Source organism: Condylostylus longicornis, unplaced genomic scaffold, assembly GCF_029603195.1.
Source record: "Condylostylus longicornis isolate FDR11 unplaced genomic scaffold, ASM2960319v2 ptg000028l, whole genome shotgun sequence".
Classification (NCBI taxonomy): domain Eukaryota; kingdom Metazoa; phylum Arthropoda; class Insecta; order Diptera; family Dolichopodidae; genus Condylostylus; species Condylostylus longicornis.
Window position 1 is genome coordinate 6,067,834 of NW_026577997.1, and position 20,775 is coordinate 6,088,608.

Sequence of the window (20,775 nt, forward strand, 5' to 3'; positions counted from 1 at the left end):
TTTTAAGAATATTTTAAAGATATTTAAGAGGAAGTTTTAAAATTTGATATTTATAGAGTTTTGTATATGATGAGTTTTTATATGGTTATGGTTAAATGCTCGAGAAGAATTTATTGAAACATTAGGATTACAAATTTTCTCTTGTATGGATAACATTTGATAGTAATTTCGGTAGTAATCAGCGTTCTCAATTTGAATATAAGTATTATTAAAATTTTTCCATTAGACTTTCCTTTCATCTAACACTTTATGATGTAGGACAGATTTTGGAGGACAATATATGCCAACTTACGTCGTATGGAATATATATAAGTGATTTAATAGTAATAAGCATGAAATAATATAGGCGATCTTTTAAGAAATTTTTGGTGTTTTGCAAGACTAGTGTTATTTTGGCGGCTCTTTGGTTAATTTTATCGTATTTATATTATCGTATTTATTTTATCGTATTTATTTTATCGTATTTATTTTTATCGTAATTTTAATTTGGTATCTATTTCCCGATAAGAAATAAGTTTAATGAAAATTTAATTTTTGAAAATTTTATATGATTTGCAAATACATTATTTCACCACACTATTTCATTATTTATCCACCATATTTCATGCTATTATCTAGTATTTATTAATAATTTAGTTGAAAAACTTGAAATTTAAAACAGATTTTTCTGATTTGTATGCAATTATTATCCTTTTTCATTCATAAAATTTTAATAATTCTTAAAAATTGTTCTATACTTCTATATTTAAAAAATTCATTTTTAATACAAGAGCCCGAAAATTTCTAAGTTCATCATGCTATGCCTACATAAAATGAACTATAGTTATGTAATTATATTAAGGATCAGGTATCAGAAAAAAAAAACATTTTTTCGAAACTAGGATAATTTTAAAATTCATTCAATATTAAGATTAAAAAATATTCTATATTTTATGGTGATTCTTTATATATATCGTATGTAGTAATATTGCAATATCATTAATAATATAGAAAATTTTTATTATGATTCATTGATGTCCATTAATATTTAATAATGTAATTTTGGAAAATGAAATTTTTCATATTTTAAATTTTTAATTCTATTTCTTAATATAAGACCTTGTATGGGAAATTTTTTTAGGGTATTATAAAATTCGTTGCATGTATGGTTTTGTATGATTTGTTGTATGTATGAAGTCAAACTTATTGAAAATATGATTTTGTGATTAATACATTAAATTTATGCATTTAATCCGAATTGAAAAATCTGTATGAGAATTTGTGTTTAAAATGAAAAACAAAAAAATTTAGCTAATACTTGCCCTTGTTCATACATTTAGTTGTAAGCGCCTTTCATACATAAAATTTGCCTTTCATACCAATAGTCGAATGAGTGTTTCATACATTCAGATAGAAATTTGTATATTCTTTATTCAGATTTGTAAAATGTGCTTTTCATTTATGCAATAAGAACTTCGTCTTTTTAATTTTATATGCTTTCAATACATAGAACGTAACCTTAAGTTTTTTTTTCGATTTCTTGTGGCTTTTATACATACAATATCGGCTGATGTCAAACGCCTGCAATACTCAAATAACAAAAAATATTTTTTTTATTTATTCATATATTGGGGTTCAGTCCAGAGTTCTATATAGTAATTTTGAAATCATAAAATGGCATTAAAGTAGAATTTTTGTAAAATTGTCCCAAAGTTGTATTATAAAATCAAGTTCATCTACACATGTCATCATTTAATTTCTTATCAAATTTTATATATCTTTTTTATTTTGGATCCTATATACATTAAGTAAGTATCTTTTTTATGAATTTTCATTTTTTCTTTTTTTTTCAAAAAATATTCCATCTTATTTTATTATTTATTTCCACTTTATTTTATTTTATTTGATATTAAGATCCTTGTTATATTTAAGGGATACAATCATATTATTTTAAATAAAGAAAAAAAATACAAATTTACATATACATGTACAATATTATTATAGAAGAGTAGAAAAAAAAAAAACAGAAACACAAAAACAAACAATAATAAATAAAAATCTCATTTTATTCTAAACAGGTGTCTTGGATAAGAAAACGTGATTTGCATATTTTAACAACAAACATTTACACGTATACAGGTGATCAAAGATTTTCTGTTTTACATACACCTGGTACAGAAGATTGGGATTTGAAGATTGAATATGCCCAACAGAGGGATAGTGGAATTTATGAGTGTCAAGTAAATACAGAACCAAAAATAAATTTAGCTGTATCATTGGAAGTTTATACTGGTAAGAGATTTTTCATTTTTCCTTCAATTTCTTTTATTTTTCTTATTTCTAATTTAATTTTATGGTTTTCATTTAGTTATTTTGTTTGTCCTTATTTTAACTTGTATATTAAAATGTGAAAATGAGAAAAACTATATGAATAAGTAAAGATTTTTTTTTAGAAAACTGGAAATTTTTTTTATATTTTAAATGAAATTTCTAGGAAAATTTTTTCATCATTAAAATGTTGTGATTTCTATTATAGTCATTATTCCATTAGTAAATTATTACGCCATCATATTTAGCAATCATATTTATAATAAACGAACGTGTACATTATACGACAATATTGCTATGCACATACATTCATACATATATAAAATTTAAGAACTTATAATAGAATTTTGAGGAGAAATTCGTGGGTTTTATTGTGTCGGTATTGTTATGGTTATAGTTCATTTTTTGTTTCAAGATGACCTGTTAGATAATTTCGAAAATTTAATTTTTAATAATTTCCCAGTTATTGTTAGTTGGGTAATTTACCACTATTATTCATTATATTTTTTTTGGATTTAAAAAAATATTGTGGGTTTTTATAGTCACATTTTAAGAGTAGAAGAAAGGAGCGTAGCTATTTTTGTTTTATATAAAAAAAATGTTAAAAGGAGTTTATTTTTTAATTTTGTAGTTCTTTTTCGCTTAACCACAATGTGAAATTTTAATATAGTTTTTAAAAACATAATATTTTATATAAGCTTTTGTTTTATATGCTAAAAATTATAATTAGACCGCAAAATTTAATAAAAATTAAAAAAAAACTGGTAACACTATAAATCTTTAATGAAATTGAAAATTTTTAATAAGGTTTCAACAATATTTAATCTGAAATTGAATTTTAATATGACGAAGTTGTGACATTGAAAATTTTTGGAGGCTATTTAGCTAAAGTTAGCTAATTTGGATCGCAAGTTATAGGAATAAATTGAAAATGCGATTAAAATGTATTCTTTATTTGTTCAAATGTAAGTTACCCCTAAAATTATGCAATTTTTTAAATTTTTTTAATTTTCCCTCAAGAATTCTAAATTTGAATTGTGTTCCGAAAATTTTTTCCCTTCCGTAAATATTTCAGTCCATCATCACTTGTAACGGGTTAATAAGCCTCTGTTTTTTGCATTTGCAAATTCTGATTAAATTTATTCCATAGAGGAGTAATAGAATGGCACTCCTTTCATATAAAATTCTTGTTGTTTTTTTCTAGAAAAAAAAAAAAATTTGTTGCAAATTGCTTTTTTCAAATTGATGTAGATTAAAAAATATATGGAAAAAAAAAATATTTTTCTTCAAAATCACTTTATTTTTATGGCTAGTCCATAAAAATAAAAAAATTTTTCAAAAAATTTTGTTTGTAATGAAAAACGATAATTGCTTTCCATAGTAAAAAAACAATTTGTTTTTCCAGCATGAAAAATTTTATAAAAAAATTTCATATACTCGTATTTTTTATTCAAGAAATCATAAAATAATTTTTTAAAATTTTTATATTGAAATTATATTGAGAAAGGAAATGCATGAAAAATTCATTGTATTACAGTTATATTAAAATTTTATGGTATAAAATCATGAATCCGATGAGTCTACGATTTTATAAAAATGGAAACTTACGAAATTTTCTACCTATTTTATGGCAATAATTATGAATAATTAAAATTATTTTCTATTTTTAGTATAACAGTAGAATTTTAGAATAGTTATTTAATAATTTCATTGCTATTCGTTGCATTTATTCTTATGTTACATAATGTGTAGGTAAATTAAAAAATTTATTAGGAAAATTTTTTTTTGATGAAATCAAAATGATATTTTAATTTTTAATTTAATTATTTTTCTTTCACATCCATTTTATATTCTGTTTTAAAATTAATTTTTTAAATTAATTATCAGAAATGTTATTAAATTTCAATTTCATTGAAATAAAAAATATTATGGAACAAGATTTTAAATTTTATGATTCGAGGAAATTTTAAACAGTTTTAAATTATATTTCGAGTTTATTGTTGGCAATTTTTGGAATTAAATTTTAAAAATCTTTTAAAATTAAGCAAAAATTCAAATATTCGTTTCAGTCTAGTTAATTATGATATTGAACTGATTAAATATGAAGATTGTGAGTTGTTTTCTTCAATTATTGTAGAATACAATTAAATTATCCTAACCATTAGTGCCATTCAACCGAAAGGGCTCGGGTACAAACGCCATTCACATCACTGTAAAAAATAATATTGAATATTATATCTTTAATGTAAATTTATAAAATAAAAAATTGGTATACAAGTAATTTTCATATAAACTGTTATATTTATGTTTATATGAGGTTTCAAATAGCCCTATGCTATTCATAGGAGTGAAGAAGCAAAATACATTTAAATTACTCCAATATTCTTATATTACAATTATCTAACCAGAATTTCTATTTAAAAAATTTTTTATTATAATATCAAAGAGGAATATTAAAATTTTAAAATTAAATTTACTCCTCATTGATTTCATTTTATTGAATTCGATGAAGTCAAATTTAAATTCGTTTATCTGTTCGATTTTGAATAAAAAATTTAAATGATTTTCCCTTTTTTTTTGTTCAATAAAATCATCTGAAAACAACATCCTCGTACCCATACTTCGATATTAAAATTCTAAAATTTTCTTTTGTAAACTAGTAAAAATAATTTTTCTTTTTGCTTTCATTTAATTTTTAGATTTTCACTAAATTACCATTGAAAATAGTTAACAATTTCCCATTACAAAATTTATTGAATGCAGTAAAACAAAAAAAAAAAAATAATTTTCTTTTTTTCTAATTTTTTTTTTTTTGTATTTTGCCTCCCTTTACTTTAAAGGACCTTGATTTTTGGGTAAAAAACTTTACGAAAAAAAAAAATCTACTTTTTTTTTTGAAATAATTTTTCGATGTCCTTAAGCTCTCTTTTTTGCATCCATATAAAAACAAGAAAATTACAAGAAACAAAAGAAAATAGGCAGCAAAAAAAAAAATGAAAAAAAAAAGAGCAAAATGAAGGTAGTGGTGTAACCGATATTAGTTTTTGGTACTGAAAGCAAAATTTTCTTTGAAACTTTTGAATAAAATTTTTTTTTTTAACCTTGTGATTGAATGAATTATCAAAGCTATATATATATATATATATATACAAAAATATTATGTAAATTATTTTCCCCGAAAAATGAATTGCAACGCCTTTAGGATGAAATATTTACAGAAAGAAAATTAAAAAAAAAAATGGCAAAAAAAAAGAGAAAATGAAAAACTTTTTATGAATTTTAATAAAGCGTGAAATTAAAGTTTATATTTCATTATGGAAATTGGAAGGAAATAATTATTTATGGAAATTAAATTTTAAAATTAAATTTTTTTCAATTTAATTTTAAACGGCAGAGTTAGCTTTCTTTTTGATTGACTCTGTATGTATATAAAATTCTAATTAAAAATTCATTATTTGAAAATATTAAAAAAAAAAAATTGGATTTCTTTCACTGATTTTAATTTACTTTAATCATTTTTAATGAGGACACAATGTGTGTGTGTGTGTGTATTTACGTGCTAACTTATATAAACACTAAAGTATTTCAACAGATTTATTGAAGGTTATTGAAAGTAGGTGTACCTACATAAAATATTACTCAATTTAATGAGAACTCATTAATTTTACCAAATTAAAATTACAAATATGTGCGTGCAAATACAAAGTCTTTAGTAATAATTCAGTAATGTAATTTGTGCTAAACTAAAATTTTTTATAAAGCGTGAAATTTAAATAAAATGTTGCAACAAAATGGCAGTAGTAAATGGTTGTAGTAAAATTCCAATTTTGTATGTTTGTTTGTAGGTCGTCACACGTTTTATCGGTTTTAAATGATATAGTAGAGAATTGAAGGCTGGACCCTCTATATAAGCTGTTCTTCGCTGTATAGAGGGTCTTTTAAGCTATATAAGCTGTTCTTCGGCAAGAAAAAAGTAATCGACAAGTAATTTTTTTTGGTACTTTTCGAGTAATTTTTTGAATAGTTTTTTGAGTGATTTTTTGAGTGACTCTTTTGAGTGACTTTTTTGAGTGACTTTTTGAGTGACTTTTTTGAGTGTTTTTTTTTGAGTGTCTTTTTCGAGCGACTTTTTTGATTGGCTTATTTGAGTGATTTTTTGAGTGACTTTTTTGAATATTTTTTTGAGTAACATTTTGACCAAATATTTTCGGTGATTTTCTGATGAGTTGAAACTTTTCGGTAGTAATATTTCAAGTGAAATTTTTCAGGAAACTTTTTTGAGCGGTTTTTAAGTTGAATTTTTTATTAACTCATATAAGTAAAATTGTTAAATGATTTTTGGAACAGAATTTTAGTTTTCAGGAATATATTCATTTTTGAGTAATTTATTTGGATAAAATTGCTGGATAACTATTTCAAAAATATTCTTTTACAAAACGATAAAATTTGTTTTCTCCTAAAATTATGCAATTTTAATTAAAATTATTTTAATGCAAAAAATGTAAGAATTTAGATCAAAATTGCCTCCTCAACAGCATACTATAAATTTCAAAATTGCATTCATTTTGGAATAGAAACCTACAAGATAGTGTATTATATTCATCTACAAATACCTTAACATATTACTTGTTTTTATCTGTTATAAAAAATTTCTGTATACTTAGCAGGCACTGCAATCATTTTTTGTAAATTTTTTAATGAAATTTTTACGACTTTTCACATTTTACATGACTCTTAAGTTCATTATTCTTTTTAACCAATTATATACTATGAAGAATAGACAATTTACGTGGACACGTTCTGGGATGCACAAAAGCACAATTTTACGAAGATGACAAATTATATTTACACTTTCAAAATTCAATAAAGCCACATGCAAATAGATGGGAAAGGCCATAATTATGAGAACAAATTAAATTTTTATTTACTTTTTATAGAAGCAAAAACAACAAGAACAAAGTATCAAAGAAAATGTTTACTTCTCTCTCAATTCCTTGGTTACAGAATTTTTTTACGGTAAAAAAAAAGAGTGTGTAATCCCATATAAATTAGATGCTTTGGTCTAGTTTCGTTTTTTTTTTCAACAAAAAATAAATTTTTAAAAAAAAGGGCAAAAATAGCTGATTTTTTTTTTTTTTTTTGTAAATTTTTATTTTCATGTTTTTTTTTTTTTTTCTTCTTACTATTAATATAGTGTGCTAGTTAAAGGACATCCAAAAATTTTAAAACTTTTTGTTTTGTTTTTTTTTTTTTTTACTGCTAAGAAAAAAAATGGTACAAAAAAATTTGCGCTTTTTTTTACACGTAAATAAAGGGAGAGGAGAGATAGAAAGTAGTTAACAAAATAGAAAAAAGATAGAAACTCCTTTTTTATGTTAAAAACATTATTTTGAACCTTAAAGGATTTTAGTTTTACAAAATATCTAAATTTCATGGACGACATACAGTGAAACATTCGAGTAAAGCATGTAATAGATGGCTGCGAATAAAAAAGAAGAAAAAAAAAATAATTCCAAAATTTGTTACAAATAAATTTAAAATAAACCTTACCAAAGCATAGCCATCCCGTTATAACACAAAGAGAGTGGTGAAGGTGGAGAGAGGGAGAGAGAGAAGGGTGAGATAATAATAGTGTTAGTGAACCCCCATGCTACTGTCATGGTATTATTTTGTTTGCTTTAACAGTGTTGAAAATTTTTCTGTTTTTTTTTTTTTGTTTTTTTTTTCTGTTAAAATTTGTTTCACCTATTATGGAATTTAAGTGACAAAAACAGTGTTATTGTTACAATGTTAAAGGATTTTTTTTTTTGGTTTTGTCAAGAAACAAAAAAAATTGGAAATTGTTTTTTCTTTTCGTTCTTTGCTCTCTCTCTCTTTATTTTTTTTATCATGTTCACTGCTGTTATGTTACACCTCAGATAATTTTAGCTGTATACCAATTTTTTTGGTAAAAATATTTTTTTTGGTAACTTAAACTTGGCGATTCTCCATAGTTATTGTTAAGAGAATTGTGGCTCTCTTGTTCTTTTATTTTTGTGTTTTTTGTGTAGGTTTGTGTAAAATTTACGAAGTGTTTTGTAAATATTTTTTGAAGAGTATTGTGTCGACTTGATCATGCAGATGTTAGTTTAATAAATCTTGAGTTGTAGTTCTGCCTATTATAAAATAAGAAATTCAGAACAAAAAATTATAGAATTAAATCTTAAGTTTTTGAATTTTTTTTTACATTTATTGAACTTTTTTAAATTTTTATATTCAATTTTTTTGTGGATTATGAAAATATCTGGTTGAACAAAAGGGTATATATTTATTAATTTTAATTTTGTAATTTAAGAAGGGCTAGAGAAAATATAAAAGCAATAAATTGAGAAATGGGATGTAAACTTCTATTCTAAGCGCCATTTCTAGTGCTTAACTGATCATGTTCTTATGTATCATAACGAGGTTCAATGAAGAGGAGAATCTAAATGGATGTTTGAGTAAAGATTATTTTTGGAAATTCAATATATCATCGCGATGAGTTCAAGAACAAGAAAAAAGGACATGTAATTTGCCTTAATAAAACTTTGCGGAAAATTCTGCAAAACACAAGATGATGATTGATTTGAGCTCATAATAAATTGAAAAGCTCCCGAATTCTAGTTTGAATATGAAAAAATGTATTAACTATAATTAATATTACTAATTAATATTCTAGTTCTAAATATAAAATTTTGATATTTCAATATAGAACATCAAATACCTAATTGAGTACGATTTAAATTAGTAAAAATAACTTAATCCATATTGTATACATATGTACATAAGCATATACATACATATTCATACCACATTTATAAAAACATAAATATTTATCACTATATATTCACAAACATAATTTTAATTTGAATATAGGGGAGATTGATCAAGAATTGCTCCTTTGATTTTAATAATACAAAAAACAACAAATGTGAATATGGTTACAGATTTACCACAATTATATATGTTTGTATATATGGTAGGATATGTGATTTGATAATATATATAAATAAGTATTAAAAGCACACACACATACACACCTACAGTTTTCCTTATTATTTTTTTTTTATAAGTTTATTATAATATTTTTGCATGAATATGAATAAACCGGAGGGAGTAGTAAAAATAACAAAAAAAAAAAAAAATAAATTTAGTAGAAAGACGAGAAAAAAAATAGAGTTGACCTTGTCAACTCTGTGATACCCGTACGAATTTGTTATCCTTTGTGTGAATAAAGATGCCATAACTGACTATGGGGCAGACTATGACTTTAAGTTGCCGTATTACTATATTAATTTATGCAAAATTTCAGTACTATGTGTTTTTCAAAATACTGGTTGTGCCAAACCACTATCGAAGTTGTACGGCAGCTACCAGAAAGAGCCAAGAAATTTTAGCGAATTTTAATCGGCCCTACTAATATATTCACTTGTGTGAAATCTCAATATCACAGCTTTTATAGTTTCTGAGATATAGCCAAATAACTTTTGAAGTTGTATGGCAGGTACCAGAAGGAGCCAGGTAATTTCAACGACTTTTATCAGACACATTGGCCCTACTAATATATTCGTTTGTGTGAAATTTCAATACCATAGCTTTTATAGTTTCTGAGATATAGCCAAATAACTTTTGAAGTTGTATGGCAGGTACCAGAAGGAGCCAAATAATTTCAACGACTTTTATGAGACACATTGGCCCTACTAATATATTCGTTTGTGTGAAATTTCAATACCACAGCTTTTATAGTTTCTGAGATATAGCCAAATAAATTTTGAAGTTGTATGGCAGCTACCCGAACCGGTACCCCGATCATGTCCAATTTAAATAGGGTTCTGGCACTTACTACAATAAATCATTTGTGAAAATTTGGTGAACTTAGCTCAATTAGTTTTTGAGTTATCGTTGGGACGGACGGACGGACGGACGGACAGACAAAGCTAAATCAACTCAGAATTTGACGCTGATCAAAAACATACACTTGAGTCTATATCTATCACCGTTATTTCTTAGCGTTACAAACGGTAAGGCAAATTTAGTATACCCTTCGAACATACGTTCGTACGGGTATAAAAATTAATTGAAAACGTTGATCCTTCTGTATTTTATTTTCATTTTTTTTTTCTTGTATTTTATTCTATACATGTATGAATGTACGTTTTTTTATACTTCCGTTCCAATTGTGTACACACAAATGTATATTGCTTATATGAAAGAATCATACAAAATACTTACCATTTTGTGTAATTTTAAAAGTAAATATAAAGAGAGAGGAGAGAAAGAACAGGAAAAAAAAATCATATTTGTACAAATGAATGTGTATTTAAAGTTAAAAAACGAGAACAAAAATTAGTAGAATTCAGAATCCTGGGGAACTAAAGTAAAAAAATTTACGTATTTAGGTAGATGAGTAGGATTTTTATATGTGTGTCAGTATAGATATATGAAAATCATATATAGAGTCCACATGGAACGCAAAAGTTGATCACAAACATTAAATTAAAAGAGAAAAAAAAAATTTATTTTATTTTCTACTACAAGAAAAAAAAATTTCCTTTGTATTTAATGAAATTTTCCTCTTTTTTTTTTATTTTTTAATTCTATTTTGATTTTTTATTTTTTGTTATCCTTTTTTTTGTGAATTCTCAACTCTTTATACATTTTAATTTTAACTCAACATCTACATTTCTCTTTTTTTCTAATTTTTAATTAATTATAGCCATTCCGGAACCTGGTGGAGAAGAAGATACACAACCACGTTTCTATGATGTAAAAGGTAAGTAGAAAAAGTATAATGTAAATAAGAAAAATAAGAAAAAAGAATGAGTAAAATATTATAATTTAATTTTCAATTTAAAATAGAAAAGAAAAATTGTACTACCATACTCTCTTTTCTAATAATCCTTAGGAAAATATGTGGGAATAACTGTACTTTTTCAAAATTATTTTAAAAGTTAGAATAGTTTTTTAAAATATAAATGTAAAAATATAATTTTTATTGAATTTTTTTATTTAATTGAAATTCTTTGAATATACACTGTAAAAAATTTTAATTGTGAATTTAATTAAATATTTTTTATATATAAAACTAAAGTTATTCAAAATTTTGCAATTTACAAATAATTTAAATTGTTTTGGGAAACCAAATAACTGATGCATGTTTCTTAAGGGAAATGATTAACTAAACTGATCTTTGAGCATGATTATGACCAGAAATTTGTACACAATAAGTTTAAACTTTAGAAATTCAAAAATTGTATAGTATACCTCTTTAACTGCAATTTCCCCTTTTTATTCCAAATTATTCATGTTGAAAAAATTTACTCGTAAATTTAAATATACGTTATTTGACATTTATGTGTTATATTAAAGCATAACAAGAATAAAATGTTGCTTAATTGCCCCTCCTTCTTCTTTCATATAAAATTTTTCTGCATATAATCTGGTATTGTCTGGAGTTATTGTTTCTATTACAGTCTTGTATCTTGAGTTTTGTTCATTTTTCAACAATATTTTGTGGAATTATTCGTATTGATATTAAGATTACAGTATTTTCTTTATACTCTTGAAAATTTATAAGCGTTATTCTGTTTAAATTTTGTGTACTCATTGCATTAGGCAATTAATCAATTTACCCAGAAAAAATTAAGCTTTACCGCCTTATTTTTTCTCAGTGTATTAAATTTAAATAATATGAAATACATAGAAAATTTTGTAGCTTATATCGAATATATTTGCATGAGGAAGTTTTTTAATTCGTAATTATTAACTATGTACTCGTATATTACTACGGAATTATTCTATAATATAGCTACTACTATAATATTAAAATTTAAATAAAAAATTTTTTTTCAATAAACTAAAATGTGATGGAAAAATGATGTTTAATTAACAATTTTGCAGATTTTTTAATTAATTATTCTTTGATATTTTCCAAACATTAGTGCAGATTTTAAAATTTCATGTAATTGGCATTTTCATATTAATTATTATTCAAATCCAGCTAATGAACATTGGCATTTTTAATGACTTGAAATTATATTTGAAATTGCAATATTTTTATTATTAGTCACCAATATGTTTGAAAATTTTTCAAAACTATTTCCGAATGAAATTGTTTTCTTTGGTGTTCCTGGAATTTTTATTATATTTAAATATTGAATTATATAAAAATAAAACGAAACCCAGATGCAAGGATTGAATATGGAAAGTTACAAGCAAGAAATTACTCATATTAAAATTTAATTTTGTTGTGGTATCTTATTTTTCCTCTATTCCTTATATGGCTGTGTTATGAGATTGAACTATTTACAATAAAAACATGAACATAATTAGTCGAGAAAATCTCCGGTACACTAAGGAATTCCTTAATATAAATAACTTTAAAAATATGCAGTATTATTTAAAAAAAAATCACTTAATAAATAATTTAATATCCATTTCAATTGAATAGGAAAAAATAGGGTTTGTTGTTTATAGATTAACAGGAAAGATTCATTGTGTACAATTAAAATACGTAAAAGGGCTTCGTTCCCCTTTTTGTTATAAAAACTACTGCCTTTTATAAAAAAAAAATAAAGTTCTTTAGTGTAATCTCTTTTAAACAGATAATTGGAAATAATGTAAAAGAATTTTGTTATATAAAAATAGGGGGCCCGTTTACTAAGTAGTGTTATTTGTTACCGAGTGTCTGAGCACAAAAAGCAAAATAATCCACTATAAATTATCTGGAAAATGATCACTTGCTTTCTGCTTTAGATGTTAATAACTTTGAATTTAATTGTTCAATAGTCTACTTGTGTTTATTACCTTGCGCCTTTTATTATTTCACTTAGAAAGGGAAAATTCCTCTCTTTTTGCGTCAAAAGATTGTAGTATACGAGTGTTGAAAAAGTAAAACATAATGTTCATACTGTTTCTTCAAATACCTATAATTTTATAGATTTATAATCCGTTTATAAAAAACAAAAACTGAAGGGAAGCAACACGAAATAAGTTTTTCTCACATCGTCAATTCGAATTTTATGTAGGGGAAAACTTAAGTGAGTTTGAGAAACTGTTATAATTGTTAAATCAATTATTATAATTGTGAATATTGAAAAAATTGTTGAAAATCACTATCAAAGGAATTACTTCTATTTTAAATCTATTGGGAAATAATCATTAAATACAGTGAATTGCAGGCAGTTTTCAATTCCGAAAAATATTCCTTAAAAATATTTTGTTACAAGTCGAAGTTTTTCAAAAATGTTTAATGGTTATGGTGGTGATGGGGAAAGAAATTGTTTTAGAACCGTACATATTCCATCCAACGACTTTTGGAAAGCATATTTGCGAATTCCATGTACCGAAAAATGGGGTGAGAAGTGTCGAAAAGTTTTGTTCCTGGACGTTTCCGAATACCAAATGTTTTGAGTGCTCGAATGTCTTGAAAAGTATAAAATCTGACGATTTGATCATACAACACACTTATATTTATTTGCAATTGTTGCAGGCTTACAATACTTCATAGTAATTTCATCTCCTTTTGATAATAATTGCCTCATGTCTCGTACCTACAATTTGTATCCTCACATTCTCTACTCTATTATATTAAAACTTTTTTTTTATAAAATTTTTTGGAAAATCCATTTACTAATTAATTTTTCTAACTTTTTAAATTCCGAAATTAACGAACATGTTAAAATCTAAATCGCTTTATTTTAATTTAAAATTTGGAAAATTTATTTTAAAATTGTTTGCTGCGTTACTTAACCATAACATTTTAAACTTTTCACAATTTTAAATTAGATTATCCATGCAATGGATTTATCTTGCATATGTAATTAGCTATTCGTATTGCTAAAAATTTACAGTTAAAATTGTAAATTGTATTTTAATGGTACAAAATATTTAGGTTGCGGGAATTTGTATATGTGAATTCACTTTCAATACAGGTTGTTCCAATTCAAATCCATGTGAACTTTTAAACGAAATCTTACTCGTACCTATAGGGTCCACTGTTTATGGTTTTATGATATGACCTTGTGAGTAGGTAAAACTTTTATATCTATGGTAGGTCTTCACTGCCTAAATTATTTCAGGATATATGCAAAATGAATGGATGTGAGCTATTTATCTTATTTCTATTTGCATATTTGACTACAATTTTTTCGTCCTCCAACAATTGGATGTTTAAATAAATAGTGTTTTTGTGAGCCTAAAATAAGATTCCTGAAGAGTTTATTATCACAAGAAATGACCAATTTTTCAAGCAACAACAGTAGCTGCTTACAAAAATTATGTTCACTGGTAAACGAAACGATTGTTTTCACAAATTCTCGTAATTTGAATCGGAAAACCTGGTATATAGCAATTCAAAAAATTTTATAAATCAATTATATTACTTATTCTGTGTAGCATATGTAGATAACTTTTACCATATTTTGAGCAATACACTCGCTCGTACATCTCATTTGTTAGATGAAGACTATATTGCGTAGGTTAAGGATTTTATTATTTTTCCATTTTAATTGTATTTTAAAAAAAATAATTTACTTAATCTTGCTGTTGCTTGAGAAGAGCACATATTCTATATTCTGAAATGGTATACTTGTGTTTTGTCACAATTAAATTATAATTTTCAAAGTCATTTTTTAAAGAAATTCTCAAAGAAAATTCAATGAAATGTTTACAAGCACATAACATGAAGGTATATGTAAAAATTGTACGTATGTTTATATATATATATATATGCATTCGTTTGTGTATTAACCTTGATTTGTATGCATGTATTTTATAGTCAACAATATTGTATGCAATATATTTATAAGTACAATATTATTATAAAAATTTTTAAAAAAAAAAACTTGACATACAAAATCTTATAAGTATATAAAATGAGTAGATTGAAATGGTATATTGTGTATATGCGAATTTATTCTGATATACAAGAAAAGAAGGTTTCATTTCGCATCCTTAATGAGAAATTGATCCAAATGAATAATAAATATAAGAAAAAACTAAAGGTAGAACATAAGATTAATAATAAAATTTTAAGAAAAAATTCTTAATAAAAAATTCTTCTTAATCACTTATACTAGTTCTTCTATAAATATTTTTATATCCATGACCTAAATATTTATTATGTAAACCAATTGTTTTGTCAATAATATTATGTAAATAATATTGTATAAAATATAATATTACATTCTTAGAATAGTCTCCTGTAATGTATATGGGATTGAATTTGAGAATTTTAAATTCAGATTATTTCTACTAAGTTCATTTTCAATGTCATTTAATAAATTGAAAATCATATATTAAATACTAAATATTATACAATGTCATCAAATGTCGTCCAGTTAACTTGAAATCACAGAGCTTTGCAGTTAAGTGTAATAACCATAGATATTACATAATCTAAAGGGCATTCAAATATTGTTTGTTAAAGAAATGCATTTTCATTAAAATCTCTTTCAAAAATTTCTTTAAATAATTTTTCCTCCAGATTGAATTGAATAGCACGCATAAAATATTATGTTAATCTGAATATAACCTTGTGATTTCTTTTGTGATTTGGTCTGTTTTTTAGTTGAACTAATCTTGTAATTTTTATGTATTAGAATTTTAGAATTGTATAAGAAAAATAAACTACATGATTAAATAAACGTTTTGTAAGAGAAGAGAAAAAGAAATTTATTTTAGGTACTATTGTACTTACCCTTACTCTAAGGTCATATTGAAGAGACTTCTCAAATATAGGCTGGGGTTAAGAAGTTATTGTGTATAATTTTGTCCTTTGTTTGTAACGAAAAACTCTTTTAGATTATTAATGAAGTTTTGATTTGCTTGCGATAAAAGTTTTTCATATGGGAAAGGGGCAAATATACAGAATATAATATGTAGACTTCAATTGTATTCCACAAATTCCATAAGTGCGTTGACAAGGACGTGAGTAACATGATAGTTGTAGATTTTAATTGAATAGTTCTAGAACTAGATTTTATCAAATGCATTTCTTCTCCTTAAGCGATTATTGACTAGCCATTTTTTTTGCATAAATTCAGGGGATCAGTAATTCGTTTTTCTTGAAAATTTGTATTAGACTTTTTGCTCTAAGTCTAAAAGGGACACATTGTCCTTCTTTATTATATTAAACAAGCTTTAAACGATTTGTTTAACATAATAACAAATTTAGAATATATTTTCTAATTTTATTCCACTATTTTCCATAATAAAATAATTTCAGCCTGAAAATATGCAATTTTAATTAAAATATGTAATAATTAAATATTTCTCGATTTTAACCAATACAATTAAATTTTAAGAAAAATTTTGTAAAATTTGTCAAATTATTAGACCACACATTTAAATTCACCTTCTAACTTATTTACTATAGCTTAAAAACTCTCAAATAAAGAACAAAAATATTAAAACAAAAATCAAATGAATTTTTAACGAGCACCAGAGCAGACAATTTAGTTTGTTTACCAAATTCGAAGATGGAAGAATGAGATTTCTTGAAAAGTTGTTCTTAAAAGTTTGTGATTTCTATTACTTAATCTTTTCAAGTTATTTAAGGACATTCTGATAAAAATGTCATCATTATTATTTGCGAATTAACTTTTTAGAATTTTTCTTGATAAAAATCTTTTGCTTAGTTTGTTGTTTTCGTAAACTATGCTGATTGCTGATTCGAGGAAAAATTTTATATAACAAAAATAAAAAATAAGAGAAAAAAATTAAGGAAAAGAAATCACCATTTTAAAAATCATTTAGATTCTTTTATTCTTAATTTAAATCGTTCTCATTTTGCTTGTATCCTTAATTTATTTTTTTCATTTTTGTTTTTTTTTTTTTTTCATTTTTATTCTCTGTTAATTTATATGTTTACATTAATGTTATTTTTTCTTTTAGTTTTTGTTTTTTTTTTTTTTTTTGTATATTTAACGCTCTCTTAAATTCGTAATAATCCTTAGAATCATTAATTGCTGATAACGAGTCTATTTTAGTTGTTTATACCGTATTTCCACTAATGATGCAATTATAAAAAAAAAAGTATAAAGAGGAGAAATGAGAAAAAAAAAATCACTTTATTTTTTTTTTTTGTTTTTTTTTTTTCACCACCATTTTCTGTACAATTCAAATTATTTTTTTTTTTGTTTTATATACCTTTATCTTATACAATACCATTTCCAATTATATACCTACTTTCCTTTATCCTTATTTAGCACGTTTTTTTTCTTTGTTTTTCTCTCTTGTTATTATTTTTGTTTTTATTGTATTGCATATAGTGTTGTTGCTGGGTGCTCATTTTATTTTTGCTTATCCTCTAATTAAAAATAATGAGAATAGATTAAGGAAAAATGCTTAAGAATATCTTTTAGTAGGGTATATGTGGTAAGTTTTATAACTATTTCTATATATATAAGATTTATCAACTATTAAATATTGTTATATGTATAACAGATTTTTCTGTATATTTGTTGGTATGATCATCAACGCTTTATGTTTTTTTTTTTGTTTTAGCGAAAATTGTCTAAGTATTTTAAAGACAAGAGCCATTAAATAACTATACGTAAGTCGAGTATAAAAGTTAATTACGATATTTCCATACGGTTAAAATTACCCAAAAATGTTTGAACCAGTTTTTGTTTTTCACCTTTTGATACCTTCGAAATGTTAATTTAGAAATTTTGTTTTTGTTGAGAAAAATTTGTAAGGATTGGCTTTTGTTTTATTATAGATAAAATTTAATGATTACCTAATAGGAATCAAACATAAACGATTAGTAAAGAAAAAAATCAAATATCGTATATTTTTGTGGAACAGTAGAAATTGAAATTCGTAAAAACGATGTTTAGATTATACTTAAGTTATTTAAAGATAAAAGATTTTATAAGAATAAAAAATAAAGTAGTTGTGCACGGAAATCCACCCCAAAGGAATAATGAAATGTTACAGTAAGTCTTTAGGACTGAAATAACCTGGTCTGAAGTTGACCCTGCCAATCAATAGATCTAATGTAATCTAATCTAAAAACCAGTTTTACAAATCAAGAAATACTAAATTTTGCGGGATGAAGCTGACCACTATAACTTAACAGAGCTTTAATCAAAGTTTTTGAATTACATCTTAAAAAAATTATTATATATGGGTGTTCTATTCTTTGACGCAAAGGATATTGAAATTTTAGACTTTTGCATATTGTTCGTAGAATAGTGAAAGTTGACTTGCACTTTCTTGATTAGAGTAAATATCCTAAAACTGAATATTCATTAACGAAATAAGCCCTCAAAAATGTACCCTTCCCTTGCGAATCAGGGATTCTTATTCCCTGCAACTGTGTATATGATTTTTAGTAGAACCTACCAGATATCTTCTTTACCTATAGCAGAGCGGCTTAAAATAATTCCTTCACATCTCTACAATTCTTTGGAAATTAATTGAAAAAGTCTTTTAATCTTTAACTTCGGTAAGAAATTTATGATTAAAAACAAAAAATACGTGGAACATATATTTTTATAGTAATGTTTTCGCAATATAATTGACTTTTATATACAATAAAATTTATTGTGCCTGGGAGCCATTTTCTTTAAATTTTTAAATATATCTAAAGTATATCGTGAGTAAAAAAGTGTTAATTAAAATTTTAATTTACCCCAGTTTAATATTGTCTGAATTTAATTAACACAGTTGAAGTGATGAGTGTGAGTCAACTCTTATACTTGTGCGTAAACCCTAACATTACATAGGATGGGTAAATAAGTATTTTTTTTCTTTAATTAAAAATTCTTCAACTTTTCTCTTAATCTTAATCTGAAAATGTTTTTTTTTTGAACTAATTCCTTCCGTCGAAATCATACACGCGAATACTTGAACAATGAAATGACATACTGGATAAGTACTTCCACTTAAGTACTTAGATCACCCTTTGTTTCCCCTGTTATTTTTACTTATCTAAAGAATATTAAAATTCAAAGTTGCGCTTTTCTACACTTAATTTAAAATCATTATTTCACACCGTATTTTGTGTACTTATCAGGTGATAAATCGAATGTTGTTGTTTCATTTTTTTTTTATTATTATTTTTTCATTCACTTCCTTAATCCTTAAATCAATTATTTTCATTAAGAGTATAGGAAACTTGTCTAGTATCATGTTTTGTTTTTTTTTTTTTTATTATAAGAGAAAATATAGCATGTTTTTTGTACTTTTATTTTTATTACACACTTCCTGTTTTTTTTTTTTTTTTTTAGTATTTCAAACGGAAATTGAATTTATTACATTTGTACTGTTGTTGTTGTTGGTTTTGTGCGTAAGTTACGAATAACAATATTGCTCAGGTGTAGAAATCTTTTATGAAAATATAAAATGGGAATAAGATAAATATTATAATTGAAATGAAATAAAGAGGGAAAATAATTTTATTTATATTTTATTTTTACCTTGTTCCGTTAAGTTGAATGGGTGTAGTTCTTGAGGGAGGGAGGACATTAAAGAATATAATATAAGAGATTGAAGTCACGCAAAATGAAATTCCCTTTAGATGGGAAAACGAAAAAAAAAATAATTAAAACGAGTTTGTTTTTTCCCGTTTTTGTGCGTAAAATTATTTTCATTCATAAAGAACACAAAATAACATTAGTAATGGAAAAAAATTGAAAAGAAAGTAGAAAAAATATATAGAAAACAATTTATTTTCTAACATTACATAACATTAATACAAAATAAATACATAGAGAATTGAAATGAAAAAGTAACAGTTAAAATCAGATAAAAAATAACAATTTCCCACAGCAACAAAACGTAAAGAGAAAAGAGAAAAAAAATAAACAAAAAGAGAACAACACAAAAGAGATTATTTTTGTTTTTTTTTTATGCTTTTCTAATTTTTTTGTTATTTTTACATTTTGTTGTGCTACCCAAACCCAATTGTGTTATAAAACAAGTGAAAGAGGCGAAAATTTTTTAAAACATTAAAGCTCTTAGCTCTTTGCTCTCATTTAAATTTGAAATTTTTTTTTTTATATTTTTAATTACTTTGAATAAATGGTAACTATTATTGTATTTTATATTACCGGTAATTAAATAAATTATTTATTTTATATAGAAATTTTGTAATAAATTTTATTTTTAATAATAGTAAAGAAAACAAAATAAAAAAAAAATGATTTTGCAAAATTTTAAAATGTTATCACTGAATTTAAATGTGAAAATTTAATAGTGTGTACTCAGAATAAATTTGTGAATGGTATTGTATAGGATTGTATAGAAAAGATATGGACTGATAAGCAATTAGAATTTTAGTGCAATAAGAGTGTTCCAAGAGTGGTGGAAAGTAAAATTATTGTATAACTGTGAGTGCTGTTTTCAACATCGTGTAAGTTTTATATACTCTTCCAATATAAGCCAAAATTCAATAATATAAAATATACTCTTGCTTGTAAATGGTATCCCTCCACCGCATAT

The 20,775-nt window shown here is 24.4% G+C and overlaps 1 pseudogene; it reads left to right on the plus strand.

Moving 5' to 3' along the window:
• LOC129607725 (zwei Ig domain protein zig-8-like) overlaps nucleotides 1-20,775 on the plus strand; it is a 68,493-nt pseudogene that overhangs the window by 43,282 nt on the left and 4,436 nt on the right.